This window comes from Colletotrichum godetiae, assembly GCF_030913485.1.
Source record: "Colletotrichum godetiae strain CBS 193.32 chromosome Unknown BDP55scaffold_2, whole genome shotgun sequence".
Classification (NCBI taxonomy): Eukaryota; Fungi; Ascomycota; class Sordariomycetes; order Glomerellales; family Glomerellaceae; genus Colletotrichum; species Colletotrichum godetiae.
In genome coordinates, this window is record NW_026851250.1 from 515,723 (window position 1) to 530,519 (window position 14,797).

Sequence of the window (14,797 nt, forward strand, 5' to 3'; positions counted from 1 at the left end):
ATCTCACAGCAAGTCTAATCTACCAGCCCAGTGAGCGACCACGCCCAAAGCGCGACCTTGCTTGGAATTTGCAGCAGTGCAAGCTTTGAGGCCAGTCCTATGGTGGCTTGAGGCGCCACTGCCTCACGCAGTGTTGGAAAGAATCGTTTCTCGTCACTACCACATTCAGGACGATTGTGGCCGGGGACAATGCACGGCGACAGCGGTAACCGCATCTCGACGAACTCTAATATAAGCGCAAAGTGACTGAGCGGCGTCAAGTTTACAGTAGTTTCAAACCGCATCACTCTCATTATTGAAGCACGCTGCCAATCGCTCTCTCCACAATCCGGCGATCGGTTAAAACGACGTACTGACTATTCGTTCTGCCTTGGAGAAAATGTTCCGAAGGTCCATTCTGCAATGCAAGATTCCTGCAGATGAGGAAACTTAGGACCTGGTAACGACCTCTGTGTATTACCCGAGGCTCTTTCAATTATTCTTGTCCTGCCACGCCTGCTTACAACAAGCGGACTCGTATGCTTAGCTTGGTAACCTCGGCGGCCGTCGTCTCGACGCAACGCCTATGGAGGTTGTGATATACGACAACTTGGATGGCACGCTCGTTGATGTTCCATATGAAGAGAGCTGGATAGTGGAACGCGCTTCCATCTGTTCAGGCGCACAAAGTTCTTGCCCAGCTCCCTGCAGTGGAAGAAGGACGATGGCCCTCGCATTTGACTTGGGGACTTTTTACCCGCCGCATACGGTTTGAACGCAAGCAAAGTATCTCGATCGCTCCTAGACGTTACGTTTCCAGAAGTCACGTATTTGTGCCACTCTAACCAGACATGGGCGACAACAAAATTCTCAAATCGGTCCCTCTTTGCTACAGAGTCTTGCCGAGTCTTTCATCCAGAGTGATTCTTCAGGTCTTACGACTCAGTTTCGTCTCCGAAGATGAGCTACTCCCGAAGCGATTGACGTGCGCGTTTGAGGTCCAACAAGTAAGGTCAACGACAGAGCCAGCTCAGATCTCTACGTACACTAGCATAAGTGGGCGACAAGGTGGAGGTCGTCCATCCCCGTGGCTGCATGTGGGCAATGCATGCAGCTGCGTCAACGTGGGTGGTATGCTCGACTGTCGACGCTCTTTTCAAGCTCCCGCAGCAGGGGCCCTCAGGCTTTTGCCTTGCCCTACAAGACTGCTAGGAAGAATCGGCACATTGGATACGATATATCTGTACTACGGTCCGACTTCGGTGCGACGAAAGCGCAAGAGATATATAGGCCATGGACCGATCTACCTCGAGGCTTTCTATCGACCAAGGACATTCCCAAAGATGAAGAAATTCGTTCAAAGGAGAGGCACGATGAGAACCGATACATTGAGGCACGAAGGCACGCAGGCACGCAGCAATGGGACAGGCTGGTGCGGGGCATGTCGCATTAGGAGAGACGGTGGATGTGTGTTCCAGCGTTGCTTCTAGTCTGGTGTGGTGCAGAAGCTTGTGTGGGGGGAGCATGTGCAATCCAATGCAAGATTCCGTCCTGTACGCTGCGGCCCGTACATGAGGTACCTACGCTCTTTGCAGGGTCACTACCACCAAATCGCCTTCTCCAGCGGCGCCTTAATTTCTCTTGCTTGTATGCGAAGGCGTATACGGGTTCCTATGAGGCGGTTCGTCGTGCTGAGCTCAACTCACAGCTGTGGCTAGCCATAGTTTTTCGGCTTACCATGGCTTTGGTCTCAACATCACCTCGCAAACCCAGTCATGAGGGCTGCCAGTGACTCTTGTCTCTGGCCCCTGGCTCGGGATCACCGTCCTGCTCAAAAAGGCATCATCGATACGGAGACTTCAAGGTCCGTACACTACGGATACGGATACATGGTCATGAACTCGTAGATCGGTCCGTTGCGAGGAAACAAGCAACCAATCCTTGGCTTGTTTCGTTTCTTCTGCAATCCGGGCAGGGGATATTCGCCAACCTAGCAACTAAGCCAATGCGAGTATCAGTTGAAGAGAAGCGTGGCCAATGACTAATCAATCCTCTGTGTGGCCACTGAGAAGTTACGGGCTCTACTTCCACACGTCGGGGGCTTGAAAGCATGGCCAATTCATTCCTTGTTGGTCGTCGGTCTTGTGGTCAATCCAGACTGGCTATCCGAAAGACGCAGGAGAAGGGTCATATGTTCAGAACAGGCCAACCGAGTACCTGAATCCTCAGTCGATGTCTCATAGACAACATGGCCAGCCACACTGTCAATGGCTTTCAGTCATTAGGGGTCTTTTTTTTCGGACGAGAAAGCTCTTTGTCGCCAGTTCTGAATCCTTGTACCTGTCTCACTCCGACAGCTTCGAGAGGGAGGGGTGAGACCCGGCGGTGGGGGCGGCGGCGACAACCGTGTTCGAGCTATGGTAATGGCAGGTCCATCAACATCGCACAGGCCCTCGATCATCTGTCAGACATAATAGCAACACCTTGCTCAGCAGTTTAAAAACCGTTGATTAGACGAAATTGCCACCGTTGCAACGCCAAAATGTCTGTGAGAACCAGGTGCGTTTGCCTTTGTGCCGGAGCAAGACGGACAGGCCCCATGACGGACATTACCTACGACTACTTTTGAAGGTTGGAATATGTATTGCCACGAAACCTCATGGACTTCCACATTTCACACTCGATCAGACTCGGCAGCCGAAACGAGCTACGTGTGATACGTGATATCAGCCAGGGCATTTAATTGCAGACCTTCTGCTGTTCTTCTTGTTCATGTCCTATTGCCTTGGGCCCTCCGTGCTCGAGGCATGGCATGCAAACAGTTGTGGCGTTCTGAAGCCAATGAACACAAGAAGAGTCACCCAATTCGGCATGGAGTTGCCAAAGGAATTCCAACGGCGTCCCGGATGGGGTTCAACATTGCATCTTCTCTGAGCTTGGCCGCGGGACTTACACCAAGTGCGATTTATACAGAATATGCAGACGACTGCGTCTTTGCTCGCGAACGCAAACCCATCCCGGGAAGCGGACTTGTCGTCCTTCCCGCACACAGTAGTGTGTCTCCTGTACCCGTATCAAGATGCGGCCCAGTGAACTACATAGTGCTGTGGGGTTTTGGCCAGCTTTCTTCATGTACGAAGTGCTCCGTACGAAGTACGGATACTACGTCTGGGGGCACAGTATCCGCATGGTGGCATTGCGCCCGACAGTAATCAGCACCGCAGCTGACGAACCCCGGTCCCCGTGTCGTCCAGACCCTGCAGACATCTTAAAAATTCTGGATGCCAAAGATGGTCGATTCAACAGGGATTAGTGTGTGATGCTGATGTTGGCTTGAGCACTTGCATGACCCAGCTGCAAGGCGGCTAAGCATCTCTAAAACATGACCAATCAACATGTTTATCTAACGTTGAGGAGGGAGGGGTGCGTTTCAGTGCTCTGGGAAAGCATCCCAGTCCTCCAGCCCTCTCTTTCTAGCCTGTACCGAGATACATCGACAGCCCTAACAGAGTGCCCCCGGAGCAGCCATACCAATGGCAGAAACGACTTGGGCCTCAGGCTATGAGAACGTCCCTGTCCTCCATGGCTCGAGAGTTCCTCTCTTGAAAGGAAGGGGAGCTGCTCACTGAGGACATCTCCACTCACTAATGTACAACCCGGCTTGGGTTTCGACTGCATTCACGGCGAAAGACGGGTCCGCGGCCCCGACGTCTCGTTCCGTTACGAGACTGTCAAGCAATGAGCATACTCTCAGAGAGAGTGGCGCAAAGTTGGGCGAGGCGATATCTTTGCAGCAGACTTATTCGTGGTTGAGAAGAGAGGACATGGAAGAGCCATGCCTGATTCAGAGCCTTCGGCTTCAATCACCCTTGCCGCAACCCGGGCTTGCTATGCTTCTCTCTTTAACAGGGCCACCTCGTTTGCAATGGGGTGCCATAACTACGTTGCTGTTGCAGAGTGGACAACGGCAGCCCCATGCATCGCGGCGCACTTCCTACTAAGTGTCCCACTCACACAGCAAGCTAAGGGTACATGTTCGAACATGCTGCGATCTAGTTAAGATACCGTACCTCCACATCGCTTGCCTACATGCGAACCACTTGCCGCTTTTGAAGCTAGTTCACTGGTGTCAATGATCTGGCGGAAGAGTCTACCTACCTTCTCCGAGCCACATTAGCCTACCCGTCAACTCTCTTTCCCTCACGCTCTGCAAGGTACTGGGTACGTATCGTTCGGCCATAATAAACGTCTCTGCGCCGCGGCCGACTTGCTTCACGTTCTCTGTCTGGCCTTTCCATGGTGGCCAGGGACAAGACAATTTCGATGTGCTATCTTTCGCCAAGCAATGCAATAGCTGATCGAATAAGGACGCGCCGACTTGGTTGACCCGGATCAACAGACTTTGCACCTACACAGCGAACGTTCCATCGCCTTCAATACATTCCGGTCTCGGGAACTGGAGTTGCCTCCATTGACATGTCTAATACTTGAGGCTGCACAACACATAACCTTGTTTCCAGGACCCTAAATTCCGAAGAGTATTGCATGAGGGTCTTTCAGGATTCTCACTGCGTTGATTGCGCATTTTTGGCGAATACCCATCACCCTAGACACCATTGGATACTTGTGTCGAGTTGTCGACGTACCATAACTTATCATACGGACGTATGGTACAGGAGGCGAGGATAAATCTGGGCGGGCATGTATGTAAGAATTACGGATACACCCAGGACGGTCCTCTGTTTCCCCGACCGGGGGCAACAGCAATTTGGCTTATCAGTTCAGCGCCATCGTCGCTTCTTGGGCTCATTAGAGAGAGACAGAGAGAGAGAGAGAGAGAGAGAGAGAGAGAGAGCAAGAGAGAGTCCCAGCAATTCGAATTTGGGCGAATCACAGCAATCCACGTCGACGGCAGCCACACCATCCATTTACAACGCACTTGGACCTACGTCTACGCCTACGCCTACGACCACGCCGCAACTCCAAAGTACCTGTCCCGGGACTCTTGTCCTAATCTGGCAACGCGTTCAGCAATTGAATTCGCAATCTGCTCAGAGACGCAGACAAACCTAGCCAGCCAGCTCAACCGACCGCAATTCAACGTCGAATGTCCAGGCTCTGATCCTATTCGACTGGAAATACCCCGTATATCGCTGCTCTCACCTACTTGTGGCCAGAGCAGTGTCACCCAAGACTTTGGGGGGGGACTATAGCTTTGGCCAAAATTTTGCAGCTTCGCCCCCACGTATCTGGATAACCGGTTCGGCTCTATTACTTCCCTATAGCAATGAATGCTGCCTTTTCATCGCAGACCACACTTCCCTGGCGATGTGGAGGCTGCCGGCAGCAGATTCCTTGAGGGGAGAAGTCATCATGCAAATCATATTGCTGGGAATATTGTCCTTTGCTGCTCTCATTCGCCAATAAGCATGCATGAGCGGACCGTTTTCCGCCTTACATGAGAAGCACGAGGAGTTCCCCCCGCAGCTGCGAGGAAGGGCCAGGTCAGACGGCGTGGCGTTGGGAGAGGTCTGACAGTGTCCGTACCGTTCCAATGGGCAGTTCCACGTCGTCGACGATGCTGGTCCAATGGGAACATGGCCGGGGCTGAGGGCTGGAACATACGGTCTGCGCGACATGACACGGGATCAATGCCAGCGACGGTCAGCGATGATGCCTTTTCAACGACTTCAACGGGCAAATGCTCTCCGCTATCTGACTGGACTAGAATGCACTGAGCTGAGTTCCGATTGACGTTATTATCAATCGGGGCAGCTGTCTTCGCAGAGCGGGCATTTCATGGTCAAACACGAGCATCACACGAGAGTCCAGGTACTAGCAACTATAACAGCGTCTCTCATATCAGCACAGAAACCCATCGTCAGACTCGGAGTACCATGCCTCCATGCACAAAGAAGGACGCTGGCGCAAGCACAAGTCATGTCTTTACGATTGAACCAAGGCCAAGTGCCGGTTGACTCTCATCCCGCTCTTTGCGACTGTTATATCTCCGACACTATGAGTACCCATCCAGCCAACGTTCGATCACCGAGACAAGTCTGTGTTCGTAACAGACGACGGACTACACGGTATACTACCGTAGAAACTCGAGCAACTCGAACTTGCGCTAGCCCGTGCCAGCCCTGCTAGCGCTATGGCAGAATCGTAATACTGCCTAAAGTGGTTAAATGCGGCCGCCACCTATTTTTGGCGTAGGTTAACATTTCGATCGATCTGACCAATGAGAGCTCGCCGTCGAGGCCGGACCCACAATTGATATAATTCAATAATTATTTTGGCTTTCTCGTCGGTTTTGAGCTTTTCTCGTCGAATTGGCAAAAAGGGCAAAAGTGTCAATTGGAAGCAGTCGTACGTAAGCAACCGAGCCCCTGACTGTCCCCTGGCCCACTGCCTCCAACGGGCCCCTATTCATACGGCGGTTGGACTGTCGGGTCGACGAACTGCCCATTGATGCCATCACGGACTTCCTCTGCTGTGAAAATGTACTCTAACCCGTCGTTCAGAACAGCGAAGTCTGGAATCTCCTCTTGCAGCGTCTCCTGCTCAATGTGGGCTTCTACGTCGAAGAGCTCCCACCCAGTGTAATCGATGGCCTCGGCGGGCACGTCTTTGATCCGGATCTCGTCGACCTGGCTGCCATCGGGCCGAATAGATATTCCGCACTGCAGGAAGGCCTGGCTGACCATTGAGCCCTTCTCGTGGGCCAATTTAGCGGCTGCCGTCTCGACTGTTTTGGTGACCATTATTCTCTTCATACCCGTCTCCCACTTGAGCTCCTCCTGCTTATTCAGCGCTTTTTCTTCCTCGTCGAGTACGTAAGCGTCGGTTGCTTCTGAAAGCCACTGCTTGAAGGGCTTATTGACTGCGGTATCGAGAGGTTGGAGGAGGGAAGTGGTCCCTGGCGGTATGAGGCAGGGTGTGATGTGGTGCTGACGTAATAGCGCAAGGATGGAATCTGTCTTATGGAAGGAAGCGACATCCATTACCAATAGGTACTCGTCTCCCTTAGTCAGCGCTACCAATTCCTCTTCAATCCATCTTTTGAACAAGTACTCATTGTTGTAGGCAGTCTTGTTGAACTCAACTGTCACTCCTTCTGCGTATAATAGGCCCTCTTTTTTCCATAATTGACCCCCTTCCTCTGCGGGCTTGCCGTGGAATATTATTTTCGGTTTAATTCGTTGTATGCCGTCGGCGAAGATGTAGAGTATTAATGTGGCCTGCCGCTTGCCCCAACCGCTGCGGTCGCTCTTGCCAGCCACGGTTTTGGCCCCGACGTCGTCGTATGTGTAACCGTCTAGGTATTCGAAAGGAACTGGGGTCTCGTCGAGGTTGAGAATTCGCGAGTTAGGAAATCGACGGGCTGGACTTCCGAGTAAATCTCCGACGTTAGACCGCTTCACCTTAGCCAGGGCCATTTGATTAACTCGTCGGATAAAGGAAAGAAAGCTGTTGACAACTTTGAAGTACTCAGTGGGTAACTTCGTTGCCTGTTTGGTAAGTCGACGTCGGGTAATTCTCATACGATTCTGGAAGCCACGAAACCAACCGGGGGAAAAAATAAAAAGATGTTTGCTGTTCGGGTTCTGCTGGGCGAAAATCCGCTTAGCGGTCCTTTTGAACCAACTGGTACTAACGAGCTTTCCCTCACTTCGTCGCTGGCGGAAGGCGCCGTATAGCGCTGTCTCGAGCTCTGGCCACTGAGGGTGGTAGGCGTAGTTGGAGGACCGATTGACGATTGACTCGCGGTTCTGATACCAGGAGATAACCGTGCTTCGAGGGACTTTGAACCAATCTGCGGCTTCCTGGTATGTGGGACGTCTGTATATCCCTGGGAGCTCGGTCTCGCCCTGGCGCAGCCTCGGGGGGCAAATCGACTCTTCGTCGAGCTTCCTCACGCGGTGATGCTCTAAAAACATCAGGACGTTGACTTTGGTATCGTGGGTATAGTGGTGCTGGCGGCGCTTGATTGGGCCACTTCGCGGTGTATATTTCCGGTCTTTGATGGGGGTAGGAGCAGGCCCGCGGCGCTTAGCTGCTGGAGGTGTAATTGGCACTTTTGCCGTATTCGAATCCTTCTCGGCAAGGGCCCGTCGTGAGGGCATCGTGGGCACGTCGACGAGGCCCGTGGTGGAGGTGTAATTGGAGGTATAATTGACAGTATAATTGGTGGTCAAATCGGTGATGTAATCGGTGGAAGTGGGCAGTTGGGTAGGAGTAAAAAATGGAAAATAATCACTTACCGCCTTCCGTATACGGTTTAGTCGATTATATAATCGGATAAAACTGATCCCTCGAAAGGGCTTAGTGTGGGCCGCTAGCAGGGCTGGCACGGGCTAGCGCAAGTTCGAGTTGCTCGAGTTTCTACGGTACGTAGACGTCGGTTGGAGGGTACAGGTTGACTTCTTCTCTCGACACTGTGGCGTTGAGGCGGCTCGGTCGAGGTTGGTGGAGGTGATAATGGCTTCACTGATTGGGTTTAGCATCCTCTTCACCGCTACTCTTGTGGCCTCTTTACGGCGACGCCCTCTCCCCTCTCCCCGTCCACGCTGGCACTGGCTTCTTTTCTTGCCGGGATCTGGGGCATGGTGATAGAGACACACTCGACCGGGGGGGCAAGAGGGAGAGAGAGAGAGAGAGAGAGTCTCTGAGAGAGAGAGAGCAACCGGCAAGAAAGAGGGGAGAGAGACCCAGGCCTGGACCCTCTGGTCCACTAACCCATCATCGCTTGCTTCTCCGCTGCGGTCAAGCCAATAGCCCTATACCCGAACGAGCTGGCTTGCTGACCCCCCACTGGAGCCACGCTGCGCTGGCAGGGCTACCTTGCCCAGTGTCTTTCCCGCCGCCTGCTGAACGTTGAGGTTTTGTGCGCGTACCGGTAGTTTTTCACGTGGACGCAAGTGGCACGATGCGATGGCGAAGAAGACGAAGAAGCGAAGGAGGGAGGGGGGGGGTGCGCTTGTACCTGTACATGCACCCAAGATGGCCCATGGCTGTTCCCCTCACCCTGGGCTGCCGCTGCTCTTGTTTCCATCTCCACCCCCTCCTCTTTCTCCCCCTCCCGAGTCCCCAGTCTCTTGAGTCTCCAGTGTGTTTTTTCGCTCTCCTCACTTTGCTAAGGACGAGGTACCATTCACCCCTACACTACACGACTTCCCTCGTCCTTCGTACCTCCATCAGTCAGTCAGTCTTCCGACGGGGGCCCTCGTTCGTCAGTTGAACAGTTCAAGTCTCCTCGCAAAAACATCCTGGCAAATCGCGCATCCGCACACCCATGACGAGATCCCGACTGCCCTTCTCGCCGTCTTTCGACGATGGGTGGGACTAATTGCCAACACCAACACCACGAGACGTGGGGCGAGCGGACGACAGTGGATTCGATTCCAGCCACGGCCTTTTCTCTCCCTCTCTCTCTCTTTCTTTGGTGTTGGATCTCTTGTCACGACACGACTGGATATCTTTTTTCGTCTCGTCTCGTCTTGTCCTCCGCCCCTTGTTGCGTTACATAGAGGCACGTCCATCGGATCTTAACCCCTCGGTCATCGGTCATTCAGCTCAGCTCAGTCGTCATGTTGTTGCTATTTTCTGATGAAAGCCGCCGTTGCCTGTTCCTTTCATCATCCGGGCTCGGCTTAGAGAAGGAGAAGTGTGAGACATTTTGACGAAAAAATATCCAGATATGGAGAGCAGTCCGCTGTTTATGAAGAGCCCCGCATTCCTAACGTCTGGACCGTTTGAATTGTCTCGATTTTGCGTGGTATGTTGATACCGTTGAAACTTGAGAGGAGGCTCTTTTGACGAGTCCGAGATGGGCCATCAAGACTGCATCTAACTGATGCGAGCCTTGCTTGGTGTCGTCCACCCGCAGCGGAGTCCGGTAAGACCACGCGTCTAACCCTGTCCATGATATGCTACTGCTGGGTAGTCGTGCACCTGGAAAGCATGGGCGGACAGGTAGGTATGTACACCAGCATTCAACCCCCAAGAAAAGATCCACGATCTGATGACGGAGGTCGAGCACGGCTGTTGTAGGCTGTAGCCTGTCCGTCTGTACTCTCACGATCGGCCATGGCTGGACTTACCACGACCTTTCCTGGCCCAGGATCATGTCCCGGGTGCTTCTGGCCCCTCCCTCCCTCAGAGGAGCGGTGGTGCCTCACCCCGCCGCCCGCCTTCCGTCCTGTGCATATGTCGGGATAGCTGCGCGCTTCCCGTAGCCTCGCATTTGTGTCGTGGGAAGATCTGATGGAAAATCGACATGTCTTACATTAGTGTCCAGCAGCAGCTCGCGGGAGGCCTGCCCTAGCCTGACCTGCGCTGCTGCGTTGTGCGAATAGCTGAGATGGGCGCGTTCATGATACAGTTTGCTTGTTTGCTTGGCACCTCTCGTTTGTCCTCCCGTCTTCGCAACTCGGCGCACCGGGGAACGGAGGAGAAGGAGGCATTTCCAACGACGGCTCCTGCACGGAGAAAACAGCGTGCATCAGGATACGTGTGCAACGGTCGCACAAGCCTACTAGTTGAAGAGGCAAAGACCACATTGACATCGTTCGACCGGCACACATTTGAGACAAGGCCGGGCCCAGTATCTGCATCTACTTTGTACACAAATCCAGATCTACAGCGTAGGTGAAGGCTGGCGGTCCATCTTGGATGCTGTCGGGAATATCTCCCTCCCACCCGCGACCCACGACCCCCGGGACACGCATACAGATACAGATACACATGTCCGTACGTATCCGCACATACTACTCTGTACACACACTTCTTCGCATCTCCTTCCGATCTCTCCTCCCGGTCAAGCCCAAACCCACTCGATCAAGCAAGCGGCCGGCGCCGCCGCAGCAGCAGCAGCAGCAGCAGCAGCCGATTGCTTCTCGTCGCGGGTGGGTTGACGGCGATAAAAGTCCGGGCGTCTTTGCGGTCGCCAAAACTGGCCGCCAGGTGCGCGCATCCTTTCCTTGAAGTTGCCCTTCAACCTTGTCATTGCTTGTTCCCCCAACAGGTTGGCGTGAGATTTTTCTCTCCTTTGGCCGCTAATACTTCGTACACACACACACACACACACACACACACACACAAAGTGACGAAGGAGGAGGAGAAGGGGAGCGGGCGGCGATGGGCGGAAGACCTCGCCTGTCAAGCCCGCGTTACATTCGCAACCCCCCATTTCCACTTTATTCTTGCTCCCCCTCCCTTTTTCTCACGCCCTCGCTCAAATTTCCTGCCCCCAACATCTGGGAAATCTTGCCTGTTTGACTGCCTGCCTGGCTTACCTAGCACTTAGGTGTCATACCATGTGCGGCTAGAAGAGAGGGCTGGGGACTGGGGGGGGAGTGGCAGATGTGGATGGGATGGTGCCCGCGAGCCCCCCCCCCCCTGCGCGCGTGCGTGGGAGGAGCAGCGCCAGCGTCCGTGGGCAAAGATGCGCCGTCGCCGCCGCCGCGTCTCGGGTGGTAACATGTCAGATTTACAACAAGCGCTAGGTATCCCGTGGCTTGCTGGCAAGAGAGGGAAGTAGACACTACTCCGTACACTACAGCGGTAGGGGAGGGAGGGGGTGAAGAGGAGGAAACGGGAACAAGAAGGAGACACGAAAAATAAAAAAAATAAAAAATTCGCAAGAGATTGCCGTACGTGTAGGGAGATGCCGCAGTATGACAGAATAGTGCGTCTTGAACCCTCGTCGAGCGGAGAGTGTCTACGCCGCAGTAAGGGCCAGAAAAAGAAGAGAAAAAAAAAGAGTTCTGTCTCCCGTCTTGGGAAGATTGGGGGCGCGCGTCTAGTCTACGGATAGTCTAGTTCTAGACGAGAGCTGAACTTCTAAAGAAAAGGCTGTAAAAAAAAAAGTAACAGATTGTCATTTGAAGCCTTGAAAAGCCCTTTGCCACCGCTACCTCGCGATACGAACGATGCAACCGTATTTCGACTCTCGTCGACTCTCGTCGACTCTTCCTACTAGGTACGTGCTAGGCCAAAGGTCTCAGAGTCGTTGAGCAGGTGGCCGGGGAAAATATGGGCATACGGGAAAAGAAAGGAAAGGACAACGTAGACGCGCCGCCGCCCACCCCCCAGATTTAGACTGACGACAGCAGCAGTGGCATACGGATACTGGCAGACTTGATGGTTCCAGCCCATCTACTTCTGGATGCAAGTATGCTTCGCATAATGTGTCCCGTCGCTGCTGCTGGCTCCGTTGATGGCAATCCAGCAGCAGCAGCATGTATCTATCTGTAAGGCAAGGCAATGCAGCGGCCCTTGCCTTTGGAATACCACGTACGGAGACAGTGACAGCTCGCGAGACAGACAGACTCACAGGAAGAGGCCGAAAGAGAGAAAGAGACGACGTTGCGTGATGTCTCTCTACCAGTTTGCCCTTACTTCCACATGTTCTGTCTTCAACGTCGTCTCGTCTATTGTTGGGGAACAATCCCCTTGTTGCATAACTCTTCGGCTTTGTTTCTCAAACTTCTTGTTCTCCCGTGTCCTCCCTTCCCTTCCCTTCCCTTCCCTCTCCCTGCCTTGCCCGCCTCTTGTTTCCTTGTCCACAAGATTTCCTTTGTTCCAACAGAGATTTTTCTGCCCATCGGGGACCACATGGAACGGCTATACTCTACCGTTTTGGGTCATTCGATCGGCTCGCCGCTGCGAGGCCGCTGCGAGAAAAAAAAACTAAACTAAAGTAGCTAAACACACAATGATAACCTCGGCGTAGTTAGACTTCTGACAGCCGCCCTCCTTCCTTGTTGCGTTGTGCCGCGCACGTCTTTTTTGGAGTGAGAGGCCCGGTACGGAGTACGTATCCGAAGAGAAGCGGTAGACGGGCGCCAGTCTAAGACCAAGCAAGCCCATTCCCAGCCATCCATCCACTCTGGTACTCACTTCTCCGCCATCAGTGCGTCTTTTTTCCCTCTCTCTCTCTCTCTCTCTCTCTCTCTCTGTGTGTGTGTGTGTGTGTGTGTGTGTGTGTGTGTGTGTGTTTATGTCTCTTTGCCGGGACGGGAGGGTGTGAGGTATAATGTTGCCGTCCTCTGTATCTACCACTCAACCTCACTCTACCATGATTTAGCTCCCGAGACGAGACATACAACCTTTCTGTCTGGGACACAACCGGTGTGAGCCAGGAAGGTGGCCGAACATACAATAACAATGACAGCACCAAATTCAATTATTGGCGATGTCGGGATGGTTCTAGCCGGCCTCTCTCTTTTTTTCGAGGATACCCACTTTCTCGTCGAGGATCGGGAAGAGAGAGAGGAGACAATTCCTTCCCCCGCTCGCTCGTCACGTCCGCTTGTCACGACCCGGGTCGGCCGCGCGAGGCGAAGCGAAGGCGGATAGGATTTGCCAGGTAGATGTAAACAGACCAGTCTCGACTTGGCCAGGCCAGGAAGGTAGGTAGGTCTTCCGAAAGTCTTGATTTGCAGGGCAAGCAAGGCAAGGCAGAGCAAGCAAGACACCGCAGCAGGCTCTCCCTCACACTCACCCTCACCCTCCCCTCCCACCCCCGGAAAGCGAAAGGGTACGATTGCCTGCATGCGCGTACGGGTATGCATGCTGCTCAAACATGGGGTGGCGGCGGCGAGATCACGGATCACAGAGGAGCCCTGGAAACTCTCGCTCGCTCTTCCTAGTGTAGTGCTGGAGTCCTGGCAGCGGGCGGAGTTTGTATCCGTACGGAGTATTGGCAACCTCGTCCTCGCTCACGGAGGATGCCCCCTCAGGAAACAGAGCAGGTGTCGTGAAATGGCTCTTGCGCACCTGGGCCGCAGCAAGCAGGCGCATGCTGGGCAGATCATGTAACTGTCAGGGACGGGGTCAAGCGAGCGTGACGTGGACCTTTGTCTTTTCTTGCGCGCTCGAGCTGATATCCTCTCTCGCTAGTCTCCGTGTCTTTCCTTGCCGTCCGCTTGTGAGTGGCGCTGTCATGTTGGACATTGGACACCGGATGAATCGTCAAGTCGGGATAGAACTTGGACGCTTGAAACGGTTCGCCCCCTCCTTCATGACCCCTGTGCTCGTCCCTGACGTCCCTGATTGATATCACATGAGAGACGGGCGGGAAAAGGGAGCTTGGGGCTCGGCGGTGCGAGATTGACTTTTTTGATTACCTCGCTACGCAGACTGTCTTGCTTCCTCGTGGGTACCCCGGCATCAGTCACCTCCCTGCAATGGTTGGTATGACCAGGCTGTCTCGTCTCGTCGTGTCGTGACTTGTCTTGTCTTGCCTTTATTCCGACATGACGAGGTCGACCGTTGGAGTTGTCGGTTGTCCGAGGTATGATTACGTATTGGAAAGAGAGCGATGCATCATCGCGCAGCGAAGCGTTGAAGAATGCAGCGCGTATAGCGCGCGCAGAATATGCAAGCCTCGGCGTCCGTCTTTGCGACTTCAGCTTTCTTTTCCCGGGGAACATTTGCGACTTGTCGTCCTCGTCTTGTCATTTCTCAGAGTTTTCACTAAATGGCATGTTGGTGGTTTGATGCAGGAGAGACGGCAGGCTAGGCCATGCCGCCGTGGCAGGGCCCGGCGCATCGCATCGATGCTCCCTCACCTCGCTCCAGCCCTGTCCCGCCCGCCCAAGGCTAGCCGCGAAACACGACGGCGGGAAGAGAGGAGGCTCGGAAAGTAGGTTGTGAGGTAAGGTAGTGGTATCCGCAGTGCTCTGCGCAGCGGTGCAGCGGGCACCGTGCATGAACTGCTGGTACGGCATGATAAGATGGGTGTGTTATACATGTGACGGAGCACCGCCTGGCTTCTCTTTTCTTCGTCTTTCCAAGGGTTGACCTGGACAAC